Here is a 26,896-nt window from a genome sequence, read left to right as displayed (position 1 = left end):
GTAGGAGCCGCCCCTTGAGTTGGAAATTACTATTGATCGTGGCCAGACCCTCTATCGTTCAAGATATCAGGGTATGGATTTCCAGGCTACCAGATTCATGCATTTCACTTTAAAAAGGTGAAACAAAAATCTCCCGGGGGGGGCATACCCCCGGACCCCCCTAGCAGGGTTGTGACCTCGGCTGGCTACTATTTTCACCCAGCTGGACACCAGAGGCAATAGTGGAAAGACTATATATCTATATAGTGTGTATAGTATACGTAGCTCTGGACTACCACCATCCAGGTTGCCCAGTCCCAAAGCTTTCTCTTCAATCAGCTCAGGCTGCCTACAGTTAATACTGCGATTAAGAAAAAATATATACATTATGTTGTATATAATGTATATTATATATATATACATATATATATCATAAACATTTTGGAAATAAAACATGCAAGAATCATATCTCCCACACAGCGACACTCAAAGTTTATTTGCATATTGTGTTCTACACAATTCACAGTAAATGTGCCAAAAAGAAGACGCAGAGATCTTAAAAGGGCAAAAAATCTCTGCTCGCGCTCGCATCTTCTGTCTCTCTGCCTAGTGTGCCCACCTAAAATTTCTACAGGCCCACCCTAATCTAACTGTCTAGAACCAGGCCTGGTGTGATGTCACGCATGGGAAAAAGTAGGCTTAGACAGTGAGACCATAAAAACACTCTTTCTGCCTTTTCTCAGGCTAGGATGAACCGATTTCTAAAATATTTGCACATTTATACTACATAGGATCTCAGAGTTCAATGCACCTTCATATTCACACTGGTGAAGTAGGTCTTTAAGGAGAGAGATTCTCCTCTTAAGTCTGAAGTATTGTGTTGTTGATTTGATTGTGCCTGCTGCTATAAATAAACCCTACACTTCTGGGACCTTAAACTGACTCAATGTGTGTTTGTAGTAGTGGTAACAGAGATGTAAGGTGTCGCGAAAATATTTCATTTCGTCAACGTTTGAGGTCTGAAGCTTAGGTGACACAATAGCTGCTGCTTTTGGGGCAATTCCACAAGCCCTCTTTGTTTGTGTGTGTGTGTGTGTGTGTGTGTGTGTGTGTGTGTGTGTGTGTGTGTGTGTGTGTGTGTGTGTGTGTGTGTGTGTGTGTGTGTGTGTGTGTGTGTGTGTGTGTGTGTGTGTGTGACGAACCCTCATCACAGATTGAAATGTAAACACAACAGAAATACAGCACTGGAGCTAGTCGGCTACATAGCTAGCATGTTGAAAAGGATCAAAAGAAAATCCGTGCAATCAAAGGTATTCTGCAGACATCAGAATGAGTCATTCACTAATAAAAAGCTGCCATTGTTATGGTGGCTTTGAAATACTTTTTACAAAGGAGCATTGATGAGAAGGTAGATTTTATTTGAAGTATATTCAGCATCATATTTTTTCTATTTAGTTTCAATGTATTATAATATCAACACAGAGAAACACTACAAAACCTTTGTGAAATGTTAATAATAATAGCAAGTGTTTTTTTAAGACTCTCTTCATGTCTACTCCTTTTCTGTTTTCATTTGGGACAGCTTGGTAGTCTTCCCCAACATAAGGGTCCCTCACGGGTTGGATCACTTATTTTGGGACCCCTCCCAACTTTTGACCATGGCAAAAGTGAACCGCAACACACTGCACCACTCAGTGAATATGAGGCTTACTTTGATTCTTGCAATACAATGAATTACTCAATATGATTTTGGGGTAAATATGATATGATGTATTCACTTATGAATCCATGTATGTTTTGTTTATCTATATGTGTTGTGTTTGTGGGGGAAAAAAATGCTTTAGTTTCCCTGACCAATGGACCAAATGTTTATAGGCATAGCAATTTAGCTTCCGGTGTTTTCCGCGCCCTGTATTCTGATTTTAATTACAAAGACTAATTAAAAGTACCTTGTAATGAGGTCTCTGGGTGTGTGTGTGTGTGTGTGTGTGTGTGTGTGTGTGTAGATTCCCCCCTAGGGCAGCGTAGTTTGTGTTATTTTGCATAGTTAATGCAAAATGACAAAATCTCCAAAATACTAAATGAGACATTTCACTTCACTTGTTTTGGTAATGTCAGGGGCCAGTAACTAAGAGAAGGAGGGCACAGACAGTGTGTTTATTTGTGTGTGTGTGTGTGTGTGTGTATGTGTGTTTGCATGTCTGTGCGTGCGTGCGTAGGGTGAAATTTTCAGCATCAAGTCATTTCATGCCCAAGAAACAGCCGTAATAAATGATAGATCATATAAAATTCATGAAAGTAGTAAAAAAAGCTTGTTGGCACGTTCAATAATAAAATGGACTGGAGCCATTTATCAGCTCTGCCTTTTCCCCCGCTAGAGGAACTTTTTATATGTTTGATGTCCTTCACATTCATATAGTCAAAAAGACCGTGCCGTGCCAAACTTCAGCTGGTGTGATAACCAGTGGATGTTGCCTGTCTGTATGTATCTGTTTTCGTCAAATTTGCATTCAATTTTGACTGACGCATAGTATTGTGAAAGGATTTTTTTTTCTGTTTTGTTTTTCTGTTTGTTATTGTATTGTTTATAGGGTGTTACAATTTTGGGTAAAGAAAACGGAGATACAGCTTTGTTATATGCTAGAATATATGATACTTTTTGTCGATTTCAGTGATTCCAAACATGCATCAATTGACCACTTGACAGATAGAAGTTTGAAGTTTAAAGTTTATTTCAGACTGTAAGACTTCAACTTACGGGCAGCAGCCTCAATGAGCATGTTACATTTGAAGAGCTGAACTTGAAAACCTTTCACTACACTGAACATAAAACACACGAAATGGAAAATGACATTGATCCTGAGAACCATCTCTACAACCATAACAACTGTAACTGTGAGTATTATACAGAAGACCAATTTAAAAGTAATGTTATTATGGAGGGAACTTTGTCATTAATTCACTTCAACAGCAGAAGTCTGTATAACAGTTTTACAAAAATCAAGGACTACCTGAATCAATATGAAATGTTTAGTGTAATTGCTATTTCCGAAACCTGGCTTAATGATGAGAAGGGGAGAAATGTGGAATTAGAGGGATACAGACTATTTAACATCAATAGAAAAAACAAAATGGGAGGAGGGGTTGCACTTTATGTAAATAATGATTTAAATTGCAAAGTTGTAGATAAAATATCAACAGCAATCGATAATATCATGGAATGTATAACCATAGAAATAGAATCTGAAAAGTCCAAGAACGTAATGATAAGTTGCATTTATAGAGCACCTGGATCATGCCCAAATATATTCAATGAAAATATTATGGAAATGTATGGTAAAATGAATGACAGAAAGATGGTCTTTGTATGTGGGGATTTCAACATAGATCTACTGAACCCAAATGAAAACAAAACAAATAGAGACTTTATGGACATAATGTACAGTCTATGTCTAATTCCTACCATCATAAAACCAACAAGAATAACAAGCGGCAGTGCAACATTAATAGACAATATTTTCAGCAACAACATGGTACACAGAATTGTAAGTGGACTACTTATTAATGACATCAGTGACCACCTTCCAATTTTTACAATAGTACAAGACTTTTTCAAGAACAAGTCCCATAAAAACATTGATACCCACAAAGTGACCCGCTTGAGAACACCGAAGGCTATTAATGCTCTCACAGAGGCGCTAAACGTACAAAGCTGGTATAACGTATATTCAAATAATGATCCAAATAAAGCTTATGATGAATTCCTGTACACTCTCACTACCCTATATGATTATCACTGCCCAATTCAAACTCAAAGGAAGCATAAATATAAAGAAAAGCCATGGATCACCAGAGGACTAGAAAACGCCTGTAAGAAGAAACATATATTATATAAAAATTACATAAAACATAGAACAAAGGAAGCTGAAATTAAATATAAAAAATACAGAAATAAGTTAACAACTATAATGAGATGCAACAAGAAAGAATACTACAGTATAATAAATTATTAAATCAGCAAAAAAGCAATATACAAGGTACATGGAAAATACTTAACAGCATCATTAAAGAGGGTGCAGCCAAATCAGAATACCCAAACCACTTCAAAACACATAATGAAAAAACCATAACCAACCCTAAAGTGATTGTCAATGAATTCAATGATTATTTTGTGAATGTCGGCTATAACTTAGCAAAGGATATTGTGGAACCAAACGAAAAGGAGGATGTAGGTGATGACATCATCAACATTCATGCCAAAACCATCTTTCTGAAGAGAATTGAGGAAAAGGAGTTGATTGAGGTAGTTAATAACTTTAAAAATAAAAAATCTTCTGATTGTAATGATATGGATATGACACTAGTAAAAACTATTATAGAAACTATAGCTAAACCGTTAACATATAACCAATCATTCCAAACAGGAATATTTCCAAACAAAATGAAAATAGCAAAGATCATACCTATCTACAAAAATGGAGACATGCACTCCTTTTCTAACTACAGACCAATCTCTCTACTTCCTCAGTTTTCAAAAATATTAGAAAAACTTTTTGCTCTAAGACTTGACCACTTCATAGAAAAGCACAACTTACTGAGTGACCACCAATATGGCTTCAGATCAAACCGATCCACCTCAATGGCAGTCATGGAATTAGTAGAGGAAATATCAACAGCAATCGAAAATAAGAAATTCACAGTAGGATTATTCATTGACCTTAAAAAGGCATTTGACACAATAGATCATACAATACTAATGAGAAAACTTGAAAGATATGGCATTAGAGGAATAGCACACACATGGCTTGGTAATTATCTCTACAATAGAGAGCAGTATGTACACATACAGAATGACAAATCAGATTTAATGAAAGTAACATGTGGGGTTCCACAGGGTTCAGTACTCGGACCCAAACTATTTTTACTGTACATTAATGAAATCTGTAATGTGTCTAAATTGTTGAAATATGTGTTGTTTGCTGATGATACAAATTTATTTTGTTCTGGAGGGGATCTGAGGCAGCTTTTGGATACAGTGGAGAAATAACTGAAAATCCTAAAACGATGGTTTGATATTAATAAGTTGTCTCTAAACTTAAAGAAAACTAAGTTCATTATATTTGGATACAAAAAAATCAAACATGAAATAAAAATCATGATAGACCATGTTGAAATAGAAAGAGTCTATGAAAACAAATTCTTAGGAGTGATCATAGACCACAAATTATGCTGGAAACCACATATAAAACAAGTAAAAAGAAAAGTATCCATGTCCACCGCAATACTATATAAAACAAAAGATGTATTCAATTCAAAATCATTACACATGTTATACTGTTCCTTAATATTGCCATACATTACATACTGTGTGGAAATATGGGGAAACACGTACAAAACTGTTACCAACCCTATTTTTATTTTACAAAAGAGGGCAATCAGAATCATTAATAGAGCAGAATATCTTGAACCAACCAATACATTATTTATAAACTCAAACGCACTAAAATTTAGAGACTTGGTGGAGTTCAAAACAATGCAAATAATGTACAAAGTCAAAAACAGGATAGTTCCAGACTGTATCCAGAAGCTGTTTCAGATTAGACAGAGCAAGTATGAACTAAGGGGAATGTGCATGTTTAACAAGATAAATATAAGAACAAATGTAAAACAAAGATGTATATCGGTACAAGGAGTAAACATGTGGAATGTCTTGGATGAAGAAATTAAAATGTGTGACACGGTACAAAGATTTAAAAAAATACTGAAAAATAAGATGCTTAACAAATATAGAAGTGAGGCATGAATGGCAATGTGAATATGTATGGTGGATTTATTTTGTCTTAGCTTTACATGTGATATGTTTAACATGCAGGAATTGATTGTGGCAATGATATTTACAATAACTATCAAACAAATTATTGGAACAAGTGTATGTGTATATATATATAATGATTGGGTGAAATCCTGAGGGAACAACGAAAAGTGAATGAATAAATAAACAATGTAAAAAGGGTAGGCGCAATAAGCTAAGGCTTCAGCCTACACCTTTTCGATCAAAACTATTTATAAGAAATAATGTATAAATTGACAACTTTGTGTTTCTCTTTTGTGTTTATTTTTATTTTTTATTTTTATTTTTTTTAACTTATGTATGTAATGTTATGAATTTGTTTGATCGAAATAAACTAAACTAAACTAAACTTAAAGCGTTAGGGTTAGGGTTTAACTTCATCCATATGGAACCGGTGTTCATAAAATCACTATTTACAATTTTTTAATGAATGCGTTTTTTTTCTCAGTCTTTCCTCAGTCTTCCCTTGGCCCAGCTGCCTACATTTTACTAGTGTGATGTCACACATGGGAAAATGTAGGGTTAGACAGTGAGACCATAAAACACTCTTTCTGCCTTTTCTCAGGCTAGGATGAACCGATTTCTAACATGTTTGCACATTTATACTACACAGGATCTCAGAGTTCAATACACCTTCAAATTTACACCGGTGAAGGTGGTCTTTAACAACAACAATCTCAATAGTCCAATATTAGTTCTACTGCCAGGGCTTGATTTGATATATTTATCTAGATTTTCTGTTCCTTTGTTTGCTCTTCACTTTCTTTGCCAAAGTTCCCCGGGAGCCTGTTTACTGGAAACAATAGTACCTACGGGGGGTTGATGAGGCTGACGCATGCTGTGTAGCTAAATCAGCTAAAATATTTGGAAATCATTGTTTAGGGTTGTCCCTATGAGCAACACGCTATATTTGATAAAAAGTTGTTTTGAAAAATATATTGAAGGTGGAACCAGCAATTCTGAAAGTTTTTTGTCAAAACCACTTTTTGCCAAGATCACAATCCGCTACAAAAAAAATCAAATGGTAATACACAGCCTATAGGCTCTGTAAACTGGTATGTGAAAAAAGGGGGTCCACCACTGTATGTAAGCAGGTAGCAGATCGTGAGGAGATGTTCACTGATTTAGACAACAAGTGATTTTGACCACAAGTGTACTCCAGAATCATTCCACCTTTAAGGGAACTTTAAATATAAATGCCCTATCAGTTTTTGATGCTATTTTGAGCACATTTATTCCTGCATCAAAGCAGTTATCAGTAGGCAGAAATCACTGTTATTATTTAACAGAAAACTAAATATTTAGTCAACTTTACCCCAAAGAGCGATGGAATATGTATCATGTAAATGACGATACACAACTTGCTCTGCTGTTGAGAAATAATCAACCGAAAGAATGGCCGGGATTCAAAAGCTTTTTCATTAGACTTTAATCTGATGTTTGCTTGAATGTCCAAATTTCAAAGCTTTGTTTGGTGAGCCTGTTGGGTTTGGCAAACACACTCCATTATAACCACAGGGGCATCAGTACTGAGTCAAAAGTTGGCAGCACAAAGAAATTCTGTCTAAATTTGCATCAGACAGTATGATAATGGCTTTGTTATGGGGTGCTGGATTTCCACTTTCAGATCTCACAGATTGTGTGACTTTAAAATGTTTATTTATTTCGTAGCACTGAAAATAGTGTTTATACAAATATTAATGTTATGTAGTGGCTGGAAAATTACTTAGATGACAAACTTTTCAATGTGTATTTTACTGTGTTCAGCACTAAATAATAAGACAGGACTGGTTTTGTACATTATAATCTTTCCACTAAAAGTTTTAATTTATTTTCTCTCCGTTTCGGTTGCTTGTTTGTAATCCATAATATTATCTTGGGGACACAAAATACAGCCGCATGTCAAGCCACAGACACTGATAAAGATAATTTGTTCTCATGTAGTGCGGCTACGCATAGTCTGTGTGTGTGTTTGTGCCGTTGTGTGTTCTGAGTGATAAGAAGCAGGTGCTGATAAGAGAAGTAAAGCGGAACCGCAGGATGTCACTCCCACCGCTAACCTTGTACCTTCCCAACACGTTTGATAATGCACCTTAGGGGAGAGTGTGTTAGTGTGTGTGTGTGTGTGTGTGTGTGTGTGTGTGTGTGTGTAGGTGTGTATGTGTGTGTGTGTGTTCGAGTATACATGTTTTGATGTTATCACACTGGGAGCACAGATGTAATGTATGTTGCGTTTGCAGCATTTTTGTTGTGGTGTTATACCGAGCTCTTCCTTTCCGTTGAGAATTGCATGCACCTTCATACATACACCTTTCCAGAATACCACATACCATACACTGTTACTATATCTGGGGATCTCATAAGTGTGCATTTTCACACATTTGATAATGAGCTAAGCTGAGATAATGTCATGTTCTGTCTTTGTCTTGTCTTGTTTTGGTGGTTCCCCGAGTTTCCTGTTTTATTTTGGTATGTCTGTCTTGTTCCTCCCCATGTCCTGTCAAGTTTCCCTCCTGTTTGATTACTGCTCCCTCCCCTAATGTGTTACACATGTCCCTCGTTGTCTACCCTGTCTTGTGTGTGTGTATTTAACTCCCTGTGTGTCATTGTTCCGTGTCTTTGCATTGTACCTGTTGGTGAGTCTGTCCCTGTATGTTCCTGTGTTCCATGTGTTTTGCCTTTTTTGCCTTTTGGAGTTGCATTTTTGGAAAGAATAAACTACCTTTACTTGAAACGTCCTGCGTTTGGGTCCTGCTTGCCTGACTGTCTGCCTCGACCGTAACAGATAAAAGTGGATGTGTTACCCTATGATAATAATGCATGCACCCCGTAACACACACTACTAATCAGACTTTATGAAACCAAATGGTTGTATCATCAAATCACTAATTGACTTTGACAGAGGGAACTTGACAACCCTAAAATAATTTTCCCGCATTTGAAATCCTAATATTGGTCAAAAACATAAATCCATATAGCCTACTAAACATAGTTCATCCACAAATAATGAAATCCTTCTATACTTAGAAATACTGTACATGCACAGAGAACACAGAAAAGTTCCTCCTAAGAAATGTTGACAGATTAGGTAATGAAGGGAAACCTCGGAAATTATCTTTTAAAACTACACATCATTTGTCATAATCTGACAAAGACGATTATATTCTCAGAAATCATTTCAATGTCAATTCTTGGCGGGCAGGCAGAATATTGGCTTAACAGCAGTCCCGGTCGAGACTGCTGTATTGCAGTGGTTATTCATATGCATTAGATTGTAATTGTTTTGTATATATCTCCCAATTCAACCAATTATAACAGCACACACTTTGACTTGGAGATTACCGTAAAATACATCTCTGTGAAATAGTTACAAAAAAATAAACATTATGCATTAACTACATGACATTTTGTCATATTTTAAAACTTCATAATGATTATTTTTTTACCCAGACATATATAGGCCTATATATTTTTTGGGCATTTTTATGCGTTATTGATAGTGTAGAGACAGAGTTGAAATGGGGCAGAGAGGGTAGTGACATGCAGAGAACGACCGCGGGCTGGAATCGAACCCGGGACCGCTGCTGGCCGAGGCCCAAGGGGTGGACGCCCTACCAACTGAGCTAAGGGTGCCCCCAACCCAGACATATTTATAAGTAATACTAGTCTGTATACAAACATATTCAAGTTATTCATCTTTAGTCTGCCTTTACAACTCAAACCCAATGCAAGAAGAAGAAGACAACAAGAACAGATGAATGGATTAAAAAAATACTGATTATTATTCTGTCTAATTACAATTCTAGGACTCATTGCTCCAACAGAGCCGGAATAAATTATAAAATATGGATGGCAACAGCGTGGTGTCTTTGCAGCTAAACAAGCCCCTTTGTATGACGGTCCTTGGATTAAAACTTACTCAGCAACTCCATCCGAAGAAATTCATCATAGTGAGTGTTCTGCAAATCAATGAAATCCTGACCTATAAAATATATGCAGACCATGTATCATGGGGAGCTCAGAAAAATAATTCTTTACACAAACTGAAAAGACCTTTGGTACACACATACACACACACACACACACACACACACACACACACACACACACACACACACACACACACACACACAATATCACTCCTTTTCAACCCAAAAAGAAAAAGTCAGTATATTGGTCCACACACACACACACACACACACACACACACAATCCTTTTCAACTCGAAAAAGAAAAGTCCACAGTGCCTATAGTGTTCGACTGAGCCCCACCAGCCTCACGGATCAGAAATTTATGAAATTCCCCGCTGTGTTGTTCTCCAATTACAGCCACCGATGTTTACCCCTTGAATTGGCCCAGACTTTCACAGCAGTATGCCCCCTCTCTCTCCTTGGTCTCAGTCTCACACAAACACACACACAAACACACACACACACACACACACACACACACACACACACAAAAAAAAACAGACACACATAAACACGTGCACAAAAACACGCACACGCACACACACACACACAACGTGCTGCCTGGAGCGGCTCTCCTAAACGTGGGTGGGACTCTCACAGACACACAACTCGGGGGGGGGAACTGCCACTCTCATGCTCCATTAGGCTTTTGCGTTCCCTCGTGGATGAAGAAAAATGTATTCACTACTGGGATGCTGCTGCCTCTGCCATGGACGTCTGAATAGCAACCGTCGGGCCTGTTAGCTGTGTCCTCTGTGTGTTATGAATGACCTCCTGGTTATATCAGTGGAGACGGCAGTTTATGATACCAGCAAGTTAAGATCAAGAGGTCGCCAGTGTGATTGTTTAAAGGAGTAGTTCGACTTCTTTCTATTTTTTAGCTTGTTGCTTCACTCTCGGGTTGGAGACAAGACGACAGACATGATTGTTTTAACTTTGAAGAAGAAATTGGTAAAAGGTCGTAATCTAAGATAAGATACTGCACCAATTCTACAGCAAATCAAGCAGATTTTTACAACCAAGCGTTATGTTGACTTTCAGACAAGGTTTTAGGGGGAATTACATCAGGATATGGAATGATGGCATTACGAATCATAAGTTACTTTATGGATTGTAGATGTAGAATGTTCCACGTCAAGTTGAAAAGTAGGTGGATTTGCGATTGCTGGGGCACTTGTACTGGTTAGAGTCCCCCCCCCCCCCCACACACACACACACACTAACCTCAGTCCTCATCACAGCAGACCCATGTTCGAATCCAGCGCGGCTCGTTCTCTGCATGTCTGTCTCTCTAAAACTGTCTAATAACAGCAAAAATGCCCCCAAAATAATCTATTTAAAAAAAAAGAAAAAAGCTGGTGGATTTGCACTTGCAAAATCCAGAGGGAAATCATGGAGTTGTCTCTCTGTCAGGCAGCCAGCCCTGGAGCTGTAAACGGGATGAATCACAGAGCAAACGCTCAGGTCACTGCTGCAGTATTGATTACCAATGCTGGATGTCTAATTCTCTTTCTAGAGAAGTCTCACTCTACCACAGCACCAAATACAATCAGACATACACTGTGTACGTGCACACAACTAAATTATGCCTTTTCTCTTCGTAGTAACTCATTTACAGCTGGAATTAGTGTTGATATTAGTGTTGATATTGTTGAAAGTGGAGTACGTGATTCTGGAGAATATTAGTTGTCAATTTATTTTTGTGAAAATGAGTGAATATAGCCTCACAATATGCTACCTGTCCGCACTGCCCTAAAAAAAAAAGCCAGTGTTAATGCACAGCATAGGCTCTGTAAATTGGTATGTAAACAAAGGGTATGTAAAGAAAAGGGGGCCACTGGTTTTTTTTCACAAAAAGTGATACAACAAGCATTCTCCAGAATCACTGACTCCACCCTTAATGCACATCCTTTAAACTGTATCTCGTAAACAGCACATATGGCGATCTGGCCTCGAAACCAATTCACAATTGACAGTAGAATTGCTTCGTGATTGGACATTTGTTAACCATCCAGGATCATTCATTGGCTAGACATTAGGTCCGAAGGTGTGAGCGCTTGGCTGGGTGTTTATTGAAGTCCTGACCCTGTCCTGGGCTCATTACATTGATTCATGGAGGCAGTAATTGGAGCACAGGCGGCAGGTGTGTGTGTGTGTGTGTGTGTGTGTGTGTGTGTGTGTGTGTGTGTGTGTGTGTGTGTGTGTCAGTGTGCACCGGAGGCTCACACACATCCATCACTCTGATCAGGTATCTTCAGCTGCTTCTCCACCAGGCAATCTCTCTCAAGACCCCCGCAGATGTTAGCTGGCTGACAGCCCAGCCTGTGTGCCCACACTTACAGAGGGTTATAAATGTACACAAAATGCAAAATCACACACACACACACACACACACACACACACACATGCATACATAATACACACATGCACACACACACATACATACAGTACATGGATACACTGAGTGCAGAAACTAACAGAGGCTTACAAATATACACAAAGATGCAATACACACATACACACACTCACGCATACACACACATCCGACACACACACACAAATACAAGAACAAATACATGTACAAACATGCTCACACACATGCACACCCGACACACACGCATACACAGACACACAGACACAAAGACACACATCCTCACATGTCACATGCTACAGCTTCATCACACTAACGGTGTGTCGTTCGGGCCAAACGCCAAACGAGGTTAAATTGTCTTGTGGAAAGATATGATTCAGGTTCCAAGAAACAACAAGGGCCTTTTCAAGCCTAATAAACTAAAAACAGAAAACTCAATTTCAAGATATTTTCAATCTGCGTTACACTGAGCTATTTCAAATATCTATAGTTAGCTCACATAATGTTTGTCAGCATTTGTAAAAATAATAAAATAATAATAATAATAATAATAAAAAAATAATAATAGTAATAATATAATGAAATACACACTCAATTTGAATGCCACTATAAAACATAAAGCACTAGGTTCAACTAACTAACATTATTGTGATTATCAATTAATAATACTAATAATTTTGGCATCATGTCTTATTGCAGTAAAGGGAAAGCTTAGGGAAACATTTAAGCTCCACAAGGTGATCTCAACCTTGTGATTGCAAATTCAAATATATACATAAATACAACATTAATATGCTTGGTCCAGTGTTCATTAGTGAGGACATGACCGCAGATTTTACCCTGAAAACATTGAGTGTTAAGTAATAAAATACCCTGCGGCATTTTGGCCCTGAGCCTATTAGATTTCCCTGTACTGACTTACTAATTAATTTTTATTTTTTAAAACGTGCTTGTGTTCGTCTCATTAGTCCTTACCTTCCTCTCGTGTTAGGGTCGCCACCGACCCGTTTTGGTTTTCAAACGCATAAAAGAACCACTTACATTTTGTTTATTGCATCAAAATTTCTTAACATTGTTAGGAACCTTTATTTCAAATAAATAATAAAAAAAAAAAAAATCACTATAATTATTGGTGGATATTATAAAACTGGTGGTGTTAGGGTCGTTTTCGACCCAGTTATAAAATGAGATTTAAAAAACAATAACTAGAGCCAAAATTTAAATCATAAGTGCACTGTCAGCCAACACAATGATAGTCCCAATCATGTGAGCTCTGGGGGGGTTCACATTTTTACTTTTTTTGCCCTCATACCTGCATAAAAGCGAAACAAACAGACATATCCAGACATGTGAGGTCAATTCAGTATAGAGTTGGTGACTTGCAGACTGCACATCTTCTATTTGCAGTATTCAAAAATGAGGAGATGTACTGTGTGCCAAGTTCTGGATCATGTTTTTGGTGAAAATGGCCCCCTGATTCTAAAAATAAGAGGTGTCAGGTCTGCCGAAGCACTAAGGACAGCAAGATAAACGTATTGTGCTTTACCTGCAAGAAATATCCCTGCAAAGAACACTGAAATTGTTGCTTTTTGTCACACATCTGAACACAGTTTTGTGACAACGTTTACTAGTTTTGGAACTAGTAATTGATTTCGATTGGTTTGATTTGTTGATTGGTTATTGTTTATTTGACCTTACAAATCTATATTTTGTGTTGTGACTTGTTCTGGTTTTCTTGTGTGTGTGTTTGTATAATGCTGAAATAAAAGTTGTTTTGCTCTTTTCTGAAATAAATATTTATGGGTCGTAATTGACCAGTAACACCATAGATGTTAAAAAAGTCAATAATATTAATATGAAAAAATAAATAAAACAAATTTAGTTAAGAAATGTGTTCTCATACCCCTCAGTAATAATCAGGTAACAAGAAAAACAAATATTTATTTATATGATTCTCTTAAGGTTCATTTTACATTTTTTTTTATTGAAATTGAGGCGCATACCGACAAAAAAAGGGCCCAGCCGCCTACACCAAAAATATTAAAAACAATATTTTCATGGATAAGGAATCTTAACAAGGTAACCAAGAGATGAGAAACAAAAAAAATTATAGATCATTGTTTTTAGTGTTTTTTACAGCGTGTGATTTTAGACACGGGTTGAAACCGACCCGCTAACACTATGGATGGTAACAGAAAGTTAACACAGGAGGAAGGTTAAAAACATTCAAACTTTTTGCCAGTGCATTTTGTTAAGCTTGAATTCTGAATCATACCTTAGAAAAAGCTATCAAATTCAAGAGTTGATATTTATGTTGCATGCAATGGTATCGTAACCTGAACAGGACAAGCCTTATTATCCAGCTATCAAGTTATTTTTCAGCCCCTAAAGAAAATGTTTCTTTGAAGAGACGCTGATACTAATTTTAAATGCCACTAAGACATTGTAACGTCATGGAATCTGTGACATAGACAATGGAAAGGTATTCAGTCCGTTGATTGGTTGACAGAATAATTCCCGTGCTTGATATAAACTGCTATGTAATCTCCTCTGCAAAAGTGAAGAGTCTTGTGTTAGGAGAAAAATGGCGGTGCATAGCTCTTTGTTTATTGTGTGGCATTGTTTCCTCTACATTGCATTAATCAGCGGGCTACACTGTGTCACGTTGCTATATAGTTACGAAGCAGCTCATAGACTGTACAGTATACACCCTGACCGCGGCTATCAACCCCTAGCATAAACCCCGCCAGAGCCGGCCCAAGCCTTCATGGGGCCCTAATGCCTCGTTTCCACCGAGTAGAGCGGGTCGGGTCGGAGCGGCTCAGAGCGGGACAGCTCACTTTTAAGAATCTCGGTGGTGTTTCCACCGCCGACCCTACCTTTACTGGTAGGGCGGGGTTTAGGCTGGACTGCGATAGCCGCCGCCAGAATGTGGGTCAAACTATCGGGCTGTGGAACAACTGTGGTCAAGCCAGCGGTCTCTCGTTTTTGCTTGGTCAAACCATAAATAGTAGGGTCAAACCAGCCGCTTCTTTATTTATTCCCCCCGTGTTGTTGTGAGCACATACGGCTCGGTGCAACTGATAGAGACAGTGAGCGAACAGCGCTAGCTGCGGCAGCTACGTGACATCGTAGCAGTGGGAGGACACAGTGCAGCCAACTGATTCATTTAATGACGAGGAAAAACACCACACAATAAACAGTGCTGCGCTCACATTTTCGCCAAAACACAAGACTCTCTTCCCTCTAGCCGAGGTGACTACACACAGCGGAAATTATTCTTTCGACCAACTGTGGTCAAGCCAGCGGTCTCTCGCTTTTGCTTGGTCAAACCAGCCGCTTCTTAATTTATTCCCCCGTGTTGTTGTGAGCGTGTATTTACTACTATCTATGGCGTAAAGACACAGAGACGGCTCGGTGCAACTCATAGAGACAGTGAGCGAACAGTGCTGGCTGCGGCAGCTACGTGACTAGCAGTGGGACACAGTGTAACCAACTGATTAATTTATTGACGAGGAAAAACACCATGATAAACAGTGCTGTGCTCACATTTTCGCCAAAACACAAGACTCTCTACACTCTTGCCGAGATGACTACACATGGTGGAAATGATTCTTTCGACCAATCAAATGACGGCAGTGTGTAGCTCCGCCTTTTAGGCACCCTTTCAGGCGGCTAGTACCCCTACGGAGGAGTACTGAGATTAGGAGCGGCTCAGAGCGGTTAGGTGCGCTTAAACCGTACCCTACCCAACTTTTGGCAAATGAAAAGCCAAACTACCCGGACCGAACCGCTCCGATCCGACCCGCTCTACTCGGTGGAAACGAGGCATAAGCGAAATATGATTAGGGGGCCCCTCTCCAATGTTAGCGCTGCTGAAACTATAGATCTTTGTTAAATATCATTCACACACCCAGTGTTTTCCGCTAGTGCCTCCACTGTGCAGCTGTGCGAAAATATTAGACAGCCAAGATTCAGACCCTCCTAGGGGGGTCCGGGGGTAAGCCCCCCCGGGAGATTTTTTTATCCTTTTTAAAGTGAAATGCATGAATCTGGTGGACTTTGAGAGGAACATTAAGAGGCTAAATCTGAGAAATTTTGTGTGAACAAATAATTTGGAGACACTGGGTCGGATGAATTAGAAGATATTGAAGAAGGACACATGGATTTTCCATACAAATATTAATATAAAATTAAATATTATGGAGGGTCCTCTGGGTTGGGCTTGGAACTCTTTTTCTTTTACGGGACATATTTCTCTGTAATATAATGAATGCATTTAAATGCAGTGAGAGGAACGAAGCAGAAGAACTCTGTTGTCCAGCTACCAGAGCCGGCCCGAGGCATAAGCGAACTAAGCGGCCGCTTAGGGCCCCCGACTGCCTGGGGGGCCCCCTCCAAAAAAAAAATAAAAAAAAAAAATCTTTTTTTGTTTTTGTTTGTGTGTTTGATATTAACATCATATTGTGCAAATGTGAGTTATCATACAAAAAAAGGAATAAAATGTTTTGGTCTAGATAATTAATAGCCTAAAAATGTAATCAGTTCATCTGGGAGGAAATCCGAAATTATCTGATCATGTCACGTTCACATCCATGCACAGTGTGTATTGAGTTTATTTAAAAACAATTGGAAATGGGGCTGCCCTCAGTTGCCCATGCACTGTGTATAGTGTTTAGCCTATTTCAGCCTCGTCTGTGGAAAAAAAAGATACAGTAGCTGGACAACAGAGTTCTTCTGCTTAGTTCCTCACACTGCATTTAAATGCATTCACTATATTACAGAGAAATATGTCCCGTAAAAGAAAAAGAGCTCCAAGCCCAACCCAGAGGACCCTCCATAATATTTTATTTTATATTAATATATATATTTTTTTTAAAGATATTTTTTGGGCATTTTTATGCTTTATTGATAGTGCAGAGAGACAGAGGTGAAATGGGGCAGAGAGGGGAGTGACATGCAGAGAACGACCGCGGGTGGGAATCGAACCCGGGTCTGCTGCTGGGCCCGGCCCGGGAGGGGGACGCCTTACTATATTAATATTTTTATGGAAAATCCATGTGTCCTTCTTCAATAGCTTCTAATTCATCTGACCCAGTGTCTCCAAATTATTTCTTGACACAATTTCTCAGATTTAGCCTCTTAATTTTCCTCTCAAAGTGCACCAGATTCATGCATTTCACTTTAAAAAGGTTAAAAAAAATCTCCCGGGGGGGCATACCCCTGGATCTCCCTAGGAGGGTCTGAATCTCGCCTGTCAAATATTTTCGCACAGCCGCTCAGTGGAGGCACTAGCGGAAAACACTGGGTGTGTGAATGATATTTAACAAAGATCTATAGTTTCGCTTAGGGCCCCCTGAAGGCTTGGGCCGGCTCTGCCAGCTACTGTATCTTTTTTTCCACAGACGAGGCTGAAATAGGCTATAGACTATACACAGTGCATGGGCAAACTGAGGGTAGCCCCATTTCCAATTGTTTTTAAATAAACTCAATACACACTGTGCATGGATGTGAACGTGACATGATCAGATAATTTCGGATTACCTCCCAGATGAACTGATTACATTTTTAGGCTATTAATTATCTAGACCAAAACATTTTATTCCTTTTTTTGTATAACTTACATTTGCATAATATGATGTTAATATCAAACACACTAACTAAAAAAATTAAATATTTTTTATTTTTTGGAGGGGGCCCCCCTGGCGGTCGGAGGCCCTAAGCGACCGCTCAGTTCGCTTATGCCTCGGGCCGGCTCTGAACCCCGCCTACCAATTAAGATTGCTGTCGGCAGGAGGAAACGCAATCCACATCTAGTGTAACCATGCTGACCTGTACCGCGCTCACCCGAACCGTACCACTAAGTGCAAACAAGGCATTATAGTTACTGGCCCCTGACATTGCAAAAAACAGTTGAGTGAAAATGTCTCATTTCGCATTGTTGAGATTTTATCATTCTTCAGCGTATTCTAAAATGACACAAACTACGCTGCCCTAGGGGGGAATCTACACACACCCAGAGACCTCATTACAAGGTTCTTTTAATTAGTCTTTGTAATTAAAATCAGAATACAGGGCGGAGAAAAACGCCGGAAGCTAAATTGCTATGCCCATAATCATTTGCATGTCCATTGGTCAGGGGAAGCAAAACTGTCTAGTTTTAACTTGGTTACAAGAGGCTGGAGAGTTGAACTGCATATTAGGCTTTTAAAGTAAAAATGTGTTTAACACCTTCTTAATTAAATGGAGGCTATAATGAGAAAGTGAAAACTACGTGTAAATTTGTCTTTTTTTTTTTTTAGGCGGCCCATATGCTACAATGTGTGGTTCAGAAGGGTTCTCTTAGGGAAGATACTCACCCAAAGGCGTTGTTAAATGTATCCTATACAGCTGCGAGGCAATTTGCAGTGTCAGGTTAAAGAGACTTTAGTGCCTTAAGATAATAGAGATGGTTTATAGTTTTAATGAGTTGTATGGACCCGCTTTTTTTAACTCAATTTGCAAGGAAAGTAAAAAAACAATTTTATCACATTTGAAACAGCAGTTTTTGGACAGTTTCACATGTTTTACAGCTCTCTTATCGCACGTCTATGGTTTTCCGGAATAATCCATATTAAAAGAATAAAACACATTGGCAATATAGCTGTAGCACTATTGTGCTCTGCAGCGCCCTAGATTTGTTAACTAACACTCAATAGTGATGATACTGGCACAGCCTACTTCTAATGTGTATTGACTGGGTGGCTGTCTACTTAGGTAAAGAATAAACACTCCTGAACTATGTGTATGGTCTCACTAGAAAAAAAATACAAAATATAACCACATTCAACATTTCCTAACTTTAACATTGAAATAGGAATTAAACATAAATAAGGCCTAGGTAGTAATGAGTACAAGACACCAAACATACCAGAAAATGGCTGTTGACAGGGTTTATACAAGTTAATGGTGCCAACTTCTTATGTTGTTTGAAGTCAAGCTAAGTGGTCAAGCTAAGTGGAGTAAAAAGGAAACTTGTATAAACCCTGTCAACAGCCATTTTCTGGTATGTTTGGTTTCTTGTACTCATTACTACCTAGGCCTTATTTATGTTTAATTCCTATTTCAATGTTAAAGTTAGGAAATGTTGAATGTGGTTATATTTTGTATTTTTTTGCTAGTGAGACCATACACATAGTTCAGGAGTGTTTAAAATTAAAATCGGTTCATCCTAGCCTGAGAAAAGGCAGAAAGAGTGTTTTTTTAAACCCTATATTTCTCTTTCTCGTGACATCACAGAAAGAGAAATATAGGGTTAAAAAAAAAACTTACTTTGTAAATATTACTGTGATGTCACAGTAAAAGACTTCACAGTCATATTTACAAAGTAAGTTTTTTTTAACCCTATATTTCTATTTCTGTGATGTCACGAGAAAGAGAAATATAGGGTTAAAAAAAACACTCTTTCTGCCTTTTCTCAGGCTAGGATGAACCGATTTAATTTTTTTTCGCACATTTATACTACATAGGATCTCAGAATTCAATACACCTTCATATTCAAACCGGTGAACTAGGCCTTTAACTAACAACATGCCATATGGGCCTAGGTAAAAGACAATGGAAAAGTTGGGACCATTGAATTAGCCAGTTTTATCCAATGAACTGAATAATTGCGGCTGTAATATGTTGTATATTAACCTAGTAGCTATAGGCCTATACAGAACACCCGCATCAATAACACACTTTTAAATGTTCTAATCTTAAAATTACCCTAGAGTGATAATAAAGCCGTATCTCTTAAAAACTATTTTCACATGAACATTATAAGAGAGAGTACCAGTCCATTGTGTTTATCGTTTTTGTATTTATTTTGTTTTGTAGGCCTTGGTGTGTAAATTGAATTCATGTCAGTTTCATACGCCTTTAGCCACAGTAAGCAAGTCCATAATAAGCAAGCAAAGCAGTCCTTCTCGGCCAAATTCATACAGTATTTTAGCCGACCTTTGAGTTGGTACATTTTCCGTTTCATTAAACATTTCCAGAGCAGTATACAGCTTATTTATAGGTCTCTGCTGGGTGCCCAGTTCTGTAATAAACACAGTTCCAACACAGTATTTGCAAATTCAGCAGCAGCACATTTTTCTCTATATGTCGTCCCAATGGTTTAGCCTTATTCATATTTCCCAGGTATTATAAACCAGATGGAAATCCCAAAATGGAGGCAATCTTTCAGAGTAATGGCATTAAGATTTAAAATATCAAAGAATAAGGTGAGATTTATAGGAAAAAACTACTTGTTGGAGCATGCCCTGTATTTGCTGTTTTTGTAGACACAGGCAAAGCTTCAATGTAAGGTGCAGTGTGTAAAATTGATCTGCATTTCTCAGAACAGACTAGGTGGAAATGGAACTTGTTGTTTCTTTAAAGAGGACCTATGATGCTTTTTGACTTTTATGACCTATAAACGTTGTTATGATGATTCATAGTCATGCTTATCCATACTAAATTATCAAATAATGACTTACATGCATTTCGACGTGTTCCCTGCTGACCGTCTGGGGTGTCTGTGCCGAGCACTAAACACTATTCTAGTCAGTCGAGAAGTCACGTGTTCAAAGCGGTCTACCCTTTGTAACTTTGTGACGTCGCATGTAACTTTGTGAAGTCACCACGCAGATGTTTCCATGTATGGTAATGCTGTCACTTCCCTGTTCGCGTCTGCCTCGCGTCTGCCTCGCGCCCTTATAGGTCCATGCTCGCGCTTCCCGCCACTGAAAGTGTTCCGGAAGGAAGGTAACCAATCACAACGGAGTGGGGTTTGCAGGAGGGGGGAGGGTAGCGGAGATGGCCGATGCACAGGCGGAGGGAGCGGAGATTGCCGAAGGACACACACTCAAGTGTTGACAGGACGTGCTGGATCGCCAAAATAAGAGAAAGAGCTTCCCGAAAATCTACATAGTTTTTTGTGATGTGATTCGTGTCAGGTTGCTCTATAGCAGTGTAAAACAAGAAATTAAGACCAGAAAAGTAGTATAATAGGTCCTCTTTAAGTTCCTTAGAATGAGCCTTTTATATCTACATAGGACAGGGTCACCCTACACGGAGGCCGCCATATTGCACCGCCATGTTTCAAGAATGGACACACTTAACGGCCTTATGCATTTTCATAGTGGGTGTCCTGGGGAAATGCAAGACAAAGAAGATGTAGTATAAATAAATAAATCTTCACCTCATCACTTGATATTGTGGAAAGATTTAACGATACCATATTTAGTGACTAGCTTCTATAATAACCAGCTTCTTGTCCTTGAAGGCCACCGTAGCTTCTGTAAATTATAACAAAAGGGAGGGGTTAAATGGAATATTGCAATCTAGAACTTCTACCACTCGCTGCTACTAAATATTTTCAACTAGGCCTATAATATACACACTGCATCTTTCAACGTAAACTTTTAAACCAGCAATACTTTCATAAGCTCTGCTGTTTACTGACATGTTTTGAATGCCTTGACTAGTATTCAATGTTTAGTTTCTTCCCCTCTCTGCCGTCTCAAGCTGTCCAGTTACATTTCAGAACATTCAGATAGAGTTAAATGATCATACTCCCGCATGAATAATTAACACATGGCCTCGGAATTGCTCAAATCTGTGCTACCGAAAATGGACAGGCAGTAATTGTAGCCCGTCGGAGCTGCCAAGATGTTTAAGGACTCAAGCTGTGTGTTCAAAATGAATTTATTGCAGACTTTTATTTATGATCTGTTAAACATTATCTTACTTTGCTAGATCTGAGAAAAACAACTTGCAAAGGACTCTCTGTTAGTGGAGCAACATCTTTGAAAATATATTTTGAAAAAAGTAAAAGTTTAAGATTTGCATTATCTCAAATCCATTGCTGAATGAAATGATCAATAGGTCAAATTTAGAAGCTATCCTTTCATGTCCAAAATCCCAGAATCAAATAGCCTATGCAAATGTGGATGTAGGACAACATTAAATATTGAAATACAAACAGAAAAAATAAAACTGCTACTATAATGTTTTTTTCTTTTAAATGTTGTATTGTTCTTGTTCATGTATGTGGCAAAGTGTGGTAAACATTGAGGGAAATTAGCATATTCCCTTTCTGAAGAATATTGATATAACTTTGGCCATGAATATGAAGATAGGCTACTATTTTTTTTAAGTCTTTATTGAACATGGTTAAAAAAAAATACAAACAAAAATAAAACGATTGAGCAGTAAAAAAGGAAATAAATAAATTAAAAACAAACAAATGGGATCCTCAGGATCCTAAGCAACAAATACATAACTCAAATAACATAGTTCATGTTCAAAAGGGATAGGAAGAAGTTAAGAAAAACTTTAGCATACTGGCAGAAAGAGCTGGAAACAGCTAGCCTGTCCAAATGTTACTAAAATCCACCTACCAGCTCCTTTTAAAGTGCACTAACATGTTTTAATGTCTTTGAGTAATCCGTACAAAAAACACATAGCGGAAATGAATTCTTTCTTGCTGTTCCATAGGGCGGCTATGTGCTGAACTTTTCTGTAGGTATCAGCAGTAACTTCCTGGAATCTCTGCTGGTTGCCTGTTTTTGAACAGTTGCCTGTCTCAAAATGAGTGACTCACAAAACCCCCCGTAAAGTGCTAATTATTATGGCCTATCATTTGTATAATAATAATAATAACATTATATTTAGATTTCCTTTTTCTACCCTTTCAACAAGTGAGATGTTTTTTTATAGGGGTATGTGCAGCCGTTGGACACAGCCAGGCTAGGTTTCCCCCTCAGTTTCCAGTCTTTATGCTAAGCTAACCAGCTGCTGGCTATTTCCTTACATTTAAGGGACAGAAATGAGAGTTGCGTCAAGCTTTTCATGTAACTCATTGCATGAAAGGTATTTTTTAGCTTGTTTCCTAATATGTCGAACTATCTCTTTAATACGGGCAGATTTGTGTGGCATAAACATTATATTTTGCTACTCATCAATGTTAGTTGGATTTTAGTTGATAAGCTTGCTAACCTAGCCGACAATGCTAATATATACATTAGCCTATATTCTGCCACTCAGCAATGTTAACCAGGATTTTAGTTAAAACCAACCTATCCGGGGGCGCCCTTAGCTCAGTTGGTAGGGCGTCCCCCGCATGGGCCTTGGCCAGTAGCGGACCCGGGTTTGATTCCAGCCCGCGGTCGTTCTCTGCATGTCACTCCCCTCTCTGCCCCATTTCAACTCTGTCTCTACACTATCAATAAAGCATAAAAATGCCCAAAACAATATCTTAAAAAATAATTCAAAAATAAAACAACCTATCCAGCAATGCCAAACAAATGAATATAATTATAACCTTCATATTTCAGGCCCTGGTCAGTCTATGCCATTGTAAAGACTCACACCAACAATAATGTAAAATCACAAAGTGAACCAATGCAAAAAGCCAACGGTTGCCATCTCGATACACTGTCATCTTTGCTATAGTTTGACAACACACATGAAAACTGTTTAAACTTTTTGAGTTTTTCGCAAAATGTAGAAGCAGTTATACAGAACTAATCCGTGATCTCGACACCTGCTTTAAAGCACTTCTAAAACGGCATTTGACTAATCTCTTTACTCTGACAATAGAACTTCTAAGTATCAGCTGTGCTTACAAGATACACCAAAGTCTCTCTCTCTCTCTCTCTCTCTCTCTCTCTCTCTCTCTCTCTCTCTCTCTCTCTCGTTATCTCTCTCTCTCTCTCTCTCTCTCTCTCTCTCTCTCTCCTGATGAAATGTATGCTGGCCTAAGGAGAGTGAAGCAGCTGCCTTTGATAAGCTTTTGGTTGCAAATCTGTGCCAGTAAAAAAAAAAAAATTGCATGAATACTTCCAAATGCAAATGGTGTATCTAGCACATTTGAAGCGGGGCGGAAAATGGGTTGCAGGAGATTTTTTAGCATTTTGATGTGGGTGAGTGAAGGGTATGATAGTTCAGGCAGCCTTAATGTTAATGAGTGTAATCAGTTAAAGCTAGTTAGACTGGATCAATGCACCATTATGTGTCACACAACGATGTATTCCTGCAAAGTGATTGAGAGAGGAAGAGGTGGCATGAATGACAAACAGCAACGAATGGCAGGTGGGCACTGTTGTTATACATAATTTCTAGTTTGAAATCAGTGCCACGCATTGTGGGAGTCGACAAACAGTGAGATCGTGGTGTGTGTTTTTGTGTGTGTGTGTGTGTGTGTGTGTGTGTGTGTGGGCTGTTAGTCATGGTATGGCGACATTGTTCTGTTTACACAGTTCCTTTTGGGGACACAATGGTATAATAATGTAATAATGACATTTTAGGGTGAAAACTTGTTTAAAGGTAAAGGTAGACTTATAGGTTTGGGTTACATTTAAGGTTAGGGCCAGCAGTGGTTATGATTAGAGCAAGTCTCCAGGAAATGAATGTAAGTCTATGTAATGCCCTCGGAAGTGACACAAAAATACAACGTGTGTGTGTGTGTGTGTGTGTGTGTGTGTGTGTGTGTGTGTGTGTGTGTGTGTGTGTGTGTGTGTGTGTGTGTGTGTGTGTGTGTGTGTGTGTGTGTGTGTGTGTGTGTGTGTGTTAGTTTCAATCAAATTTGCTATTGCGAAGCAGCAGAGGTTTGTGCTATATGACACCACGGAATGATTTAATGAAAACAGGCAGTTATTCTGGGCCTATTCAATGAATAATAGGTGTTGGGAATAAAACGATTTCCATTTTAAATCAAAACAAGCCTTGATGAAGATGGGTAATTCTCTTCAGAAATTACACATGGGCTTTAAAACAGCCTCAATTTAAATGTCAAACTGGGACATAGCCCAATCAACTGCCCAGGCCTGAGATGAATTTAAATGAGCCTGTGTTAAAAGCAGAATTTTCAAAATATCATAAAAAATTCCTTTTTGATATTACATTGTAACCCCAAACAATTGAACTCAATTGAACTACAGCAGGCTTTGAATATGACAGCAAGAAACACTTGCTGAAGAAATGTTGCTTGAGCTTCTGAAAGTGTGTGAGTGACATCTAGTGGAAGGCATAGGTCAAGACAAGTGAACCTGGTATAACACAATTGTTTCTATATGTATTATAATTAGAGGTGGGCATAGATTAATTTTTTTAATCTAGATTAATCTAGATTAATTTTGGAATTAATCTAGATTAATCTAGATTAAAATGTCTCATTTGAATTCATTCATAATATGTGTGTGCTCCCTAAATAATGACTCAAAGTAAGTCTTTGAGAACGTGTTTCTCAAGCCAGGTGGCGCATCAGACCAGGGGCTCATCTCCTGTTTCCAACATGCATCACAAACTGCTTGAGGAAGCTGTTCTACTATGATAATTGGTGATGAAAATAAATAATGTTCAACAAGATGTTACATAGTAACGCGTTACCGGCATCGGACCTCTTTTTTCAGTAACGAGTAATCTAACGCGTTACTATCTCCAAACCAGTAATCAGATTGAAGTTACTCATCAAAGTCACTGTGCGTTACTTTTTCTGTCATTTTCCTTAGTGAAACATTTTACATAACTGCACAAGTGACTGCGATTACGATTTTATGTAAATAAATGTGCGCGCATGTGTCTCTAAACTCTCCAACTGCTCCAACCGCTCCTCTCGTCTTTTTGGTCGCGCCCCTCGTCTCTGCCATGCAGCGTGTGTGTGTGCCTGTGCCTGTGTCTGTGTCTGTGTGTGTGTGTGCAGCAGCATTACGGCCGAGTCGAACTGTGGCGCAAAACAAAGTTTTCCCCCCGATGAAATATAGCGTCTGCTATGGGGATATTTAGGATTCGGGTACGGTGACGTTGACGTTGAAGAGATAGAAGTGTTTAAAACTTGGAAACTTATAGTCACGTGGCGACCGGTGGCCACACACACCCACCCTGCGTTCCAATACCCGATTGTGTCGTGGGCAAGTGATGGAGAGAGAGAGAGCGGCGGGTGTGTGAGAGAAACTTCGCCCCTGGTCTCTGACATGCAGCGTGTGTGTCTGTGTGTGTGTGTGTGTGTGAGTGTGTGTGTGTGTGCGTGTGTGTGTGTGTGTGTGTGTGTGCGTGTGCAGCAGCATTACGGCCGAGTCTAAGCTGAACTGTACAAATGACTGGCTCCCTGAGCCGAACAGGAGGTGGAATAAGAGATTAACGGCGATATTTTTTTTATCGCCGATAAGAGTCTTGCGTTAACGCAGCACGTTAACGCCGATAACGGCCCACCACTAATTATAATAAACCATAATACACCTATATTAAATTATTTAATAACTTAAATAAAAACTAATTTGGTAACAGAGTAATTAATTGTTTTCAAATGTCGCTATAATTTCAGATGTAAATAAAAGATTAACTAATAAACCGTTGACAGTATATAAAGTGTATGTATAGGGATTATGTTCTGGGCTCGTTAAGATGTTGATGTTTTTCAAACACACGGTAGTTAAAATCGTTGAGCACTTGGATAAGCTTTCTATTATCACCAACTCTCTCACAGTAAAGCAGAGGTGGGGGCTGTAACTTGACCTTGCCTCTTAACGCGTGTGTCTGTGTCTGTGTGTGTGTGTGTGTGTGTGTGTGTGTGTGTGTGTGTGTGTGTGTGTGTGTGTGCCATCCCACTGGCCTGTCTGCCCCTCTGTGTGTTCATTTATAATATCCAGACACAGTGCAGAGGTTATTCAGAGGTGCCAGCAAACTCTGGAGGTGTCATTCACAGAGGAACCAGGG

At 38.7% G+C, this 26,896-nt stretch overlaps 1 protein-coding gene across 1 annotated transcript in view; it reads left to right on the top strand.

Annotated features, from left to right (window-relative positions):
- LOC307248325 (F-box only protein 40) overlaps positions 1-26,896 on the top strand; it is a gene marked incomplete at both ends in the record, with an annotated part of 119,552 nt that overhangs the window by 87,373 nt on the left and 5,283 nt on the right. The gene's annotated exons all lie outside the window — the stretch shown is intronic.

The sequence above is a fragment of the Ammodytes marinus genome (genome assembly GCF_949987685.1).
Source record: "Ammodytes marinus genome assembly, chromosome: 3".
NCBI lineage: Eukaryota > Metazoa > Chordata > Actinopteri > Uranoscopiformes > Ammodytidae > Ammodytes > Ammodytes marinus.
This window is presented reverse-complemented; position numbering and strand designations above follow the sequence as displayed.